We start from the raw sequence: 4569 nt of genomic DNA, 5'->3' as shown, positions 1-4569 counted from the left end.
CTACCGACCAATAACCTGCCTCAGTACTACATGGAAGCTCCTGTCAGGCATCATATCGGCTAAGATGAACAGGCACATGGGTCAATACATGAGCGGGACACAGAAAGGAATTGGCAAGAATACCAGAGGCGCAAAACACCAGCTACTGGTAGACAGAACAATCAGCCGAGACTGCAAGACCAGACTGACCAACCTGTGCACTGCCTGGATTGATTACAAGAAGGCCTATGACTCAATGCCCCACAGCTGGATACTGGAATGCCTAGAATTGTACAAGATCAATGGGACCCTAAGAGCCTTCATCAGGAACTCAATGGGGATGTGGCGTACAACACTAGAGGCCAACTCCAAGCCCATAGCACAAGTCACCATCAAGTGCGGGATCTACCAAGGAGATGCTCTGTCCCCACTGCTGTTCTGCATAGGCCTGAACCCCCTCAGTGAGATCATTAACAAGACTGGCTACGGATACCGACGACGGAATCAAAGAGAGGGAAGGTAGTCAGAACTGAGGGGATTGAACTACCAGAAGGCAACATTGCAGACATAGAGGACAGTTACAAGTACTTGGGGATCCCGCAGGCGAATGGGAACCATGAAGAGGCCGCTAGAAAAGCTGCAACCACCAAGTACCTGCAGAGGGTCAGGCAAGTCCTGAGGAGTCAGCTGAATGGTAAGAACAAGATCCGGGCCATCAACACGTACGCCCTGCCCATGATCAGGTACCCTGCTGGGGTAATAGGCTGGCCAAAGGAGGAGATAGAAGCCACTGACATAAAGACAAGAAAGCTCCTTACCATGCATGGAGGGTTTCACCCCAAGTCCAGCACCCTGAGGCTGTACGCTAAGCGGAAGGAAGGGGGCCGGGGACTGGTGAGTGTCAGCACCACAGTCCAGGATGAGACAACGAACATCCAAGAATACATTGGGAAGATGGCCCCAACTGACCGAGTGCTCAGTGAATACCTCAGGCAGCAGAAACCCAAGAAAGAGGAGGGAGACGAGGAACCATCATGGAAGGACAGGCCCCTGCACGGTATGTACCACCGGCAGAGAGAGGAGGTGGCTGATATCCAGAAATCCTACCAGTGGCTGGACAAAGCTGGACTGAAAGACAGCACAGAGGCACTAATCATGGCAGCACAAGAACAAGCTCTGAGCACAAAATCCATAGAGGCTGGGGTCTATCACACCAGGCAAGACCCCAGGTGCAGGCTGTGTAAAGATGCCCCAGAGACAATCCAGCACATAACAGCAGGGTGCAAGATGCTAGCAGGCAAGGCATACATGGAACGCCATAACCAAGTGGCCGGCATAGTGTACAGGAACGTCTGTGCCGAGTATAACCTGGAAGTCCCGAGGTCAAAATGGGAGATGCCCCCAAGGGTGGTGGAGAATGACCGAGCTAAGATCCTGTGGGACTTCCAGATACAGACGGACAAAATGGTGGTGGCTAACCAACCGGACATAGTGGTGGTAGACAAACAGAAGAAGACGGCCGTAGTGATCGATGTAGCGGTTCCGAATGACAGCAATATCAGGAAGAAGGAACACGAGAAGCTGGAGAAATACCAAGGGCTCAGAGAAGAGCTCGAGAGGATGTGGAGGGTGAAGGTAACGGTGGTCCCCGTGGTAATCGGAGCACTAGGTGCGGTGACTCCCAAGCTAGGCGAGTGGCTCCAGCAGATCCCGGGAACAACATTGGAGATCTCTGTCCAGAAGAGCGCAGTCCTGGGAACAGCTAAGATACTGCGCAGGACCCTCAAGCTCCCAGGCCTCTGGTAGAGGACCCGAGCTTGAAGGATAAACCGCCCGCAGGGGCGTGCTGGGTGTTTTTATATATATATATATATATATATATATATATATATATATACATATATATATACATAGCAGCTGGATAGCGTAGTGGTTAGACTACACGCCTTTGGAACATAGCAAAGGTGTACTCTCAGTGGCAAGGGAACAATAAGAGAACAGCACCACCAAGGCTGGAGACGGAGCAATACTGGAAGAGCATATGGGAGAAGGATGCAACCCATAACGGCAATGCTCAGTGGCTAGAGGATCTGAGGGCAGACCACAGCGACCTCCCTGAACAGGGTCCAGTAACCATCACAGTGGCAAATATCCAAGAAAGGGTCTCCAGTATGAAGAGTTGGACAGCACCAGGGCCCGACATGGTTCACGCCTACTGGCTGAAGAAGCTGACTGCACTCCACGAGCGTCTGGCAGCACAAATGAACCAGCTGCTAGTTAACGAGAGACACCCGGAATGGCTAACTGAAGGCCGGACGGTCCTGATCCCCAAGGACCCCAAGAAGGGACCGGTCCCCTCCAACTACCGACCAATAACCTGCCTCAGTACTACATGGAAGCTCCTGTCAGGCATCATATCGGCTAAGATGAACAGGCACATGGGTCAATACATGAGCGGGACACAGAAAGGAATTGGCAAGAATACCAGAGGCGCAAAACACCAGCTACTGGTAGACAGAACAATCAGCCGAGACTGCAAGACCAGACTGACCAACCTGTGCACTGCCTGGATTGATTACAAGAAGGCCTATGACTCAATGCCCCACAGCTGGATACTGGAATGCCTAGAATTGTACAAGATCAATGGGACCCTAAGAGCCTTCATCAGGAACTCAATGGGGATGTGGCGTACAACACTAGAGGCCAACTCCAAGCCCATAGCACAAGTCACCATCAAGTGCGGGATCTACCAAGGAGATGCTCTGTCCCCACTGCTGTTCTGCATAGGCCTGAACCCCCTCAGTGAGATCATTAACAAGACTGGCTACGGATACCGACGACGGAATCAAAGAGAGGGAAGGTAGTCAGAACTGAGGGGATTGAACTACCAGAAGGAAACATTGCAGACATAGAGGACAGTTACAAGTACTTGGGGATCCCGCAGGCGAATGGGAACCATGAAGAGGCCGCTAGAAAAGCTGCAACCACCAAGTACCTGCAGAGGGTCAGGCAAGTCCTGAGGAGTCAGCTGAATGGTAAGAACAAGATCCGGGCCATCAACACGTACGCCCTGCCCGTGATCAGGTACCCTGCTGGGGTAATAGGCTGGCCAAAGGAGGAGATAGAAGCCACTGACATAAAGACAAGAAAGCTCCTTACCATGCATGGAGGGTTTCACCCCAAGTCCAGCACCCTGAGGCTGTACGCTAAGCGGAAGGAAGGGGGCCGGGGACTGGTGAGTGTCAGCACCACAGTCCAGGATGAGACAACGAACATCCAAGAATACATTGGGAAGATGGCCCCAACTGACCGAGTGCTCAGTGAATACCTCAGGCAGCAGAAACCCAAGAAAGAGGAGGGAGACGAGGAACCATCATGGAAGGACAGGCCCCTGCACGGTATGTACCACCGGCAGATAGAGGAGGTGGCTGATATCCAGAAATCCTACCAGTGGCTGGACAAAGCTGGACTGAAAGACAGCACAGAGGCACTAATCATGGCAGCACAAGAACAAGCTCTGAGCACAAAATCCATAGAGGCTGGGGTCTATCACACCAGGCAAGACCCCAGGTGCAGGCTGTGTAAAGATGCCCCAGAGACAATCCAGCACATAACAGCAGGGTGCAAGATGCTAGCAGGCAAGGCATACATGGAACGCCATAACCAAGTGGCCGGCATAGTGTACAGGAACGTCTGTGCCGAGTATAACCTGGAAGTCCCGAGGTCAAAATGGGAGATGCCCCCAAGGGTGGTGGAGAATGACCGAGCTAAGATCCTGTGGGACTTCCAGATACAGATGCACAAAATGGTGGTGGCTAACCAACCGGACATAGTGGTGGTAGACAAACAGAAGAAGACGGCCGTAGTGATCGATGTAGCGGTTCCGAATGACAGCAATATCAGGAAGAAGGAACACGAGAAGCTGGAGAAATACCAAGGGCTCAGAGAAGAGCTCGAGAGGATGTGGAGGGTGAAGGTAACGGTGGTCCCCATGGTAATCGGAGCACTAGGTGCGGTGACTCCCAAGCTAGGCGAGTGGCTCCAGCAGATCCCGGGAACAACATCGGAGATCTCTGTCCAGAAGAGCGCAGTCCTGGGAACAGCTAAGATACTGCGCAGGACCCTCAAGCTCCCAGGCCTCTGGTAGAGGACCCGAGCTTGAAGGATAAACCGCCCGCAGGGGCGTGCTAGGTGTTTTTTTTAATTTTTTTATTAATCTACACCTGCAATATGTGCAATATGTCAAATTTCTTATTGTATTAATATGGTTTCAATTATTAATATTTCCTGCAGGGTCACAGATATCAGGTTCCTGTCATCTATTACACAAACCTCATCATCTCCGTTCTGATCCATCACAGCATGACATTCTTTTGGAGGATAATAATGCATGATGTCATTGCATGCTTCTTTTACTATTTTGCTGTGACGGCCAATCTTTACTTCAAATCCTGCATTGCTCTGGAAAGGTACCTCTCTGTGTTTCAGTGAGTTCACTTTCATGTCTCTGAACATTATCTTTTACTCTGAAGCATCATTTGTTTCTCTTTTGTGTTGCAGGTATTGTTTCATCGCCTGCCCACTGTTGGA

This window comes from Rhamphochromis sp. 'chilingali' (genome assembly GCF_963969265.1).
Source record: "Rhamphochromis sp. 'chilingali' genome assembly, chromosome: 20".
In the NCBI taxonomy this organism is placed as follows: Eukaryota; Metazoa; Chordata; class Actinopteri; order Cichliformes; family Cichlidae; genus Rhamphochromis; species Rhamphochromis sp. 'chilingali'.
Note: the sequence above shows the minus strand (reverse complement) of the source record.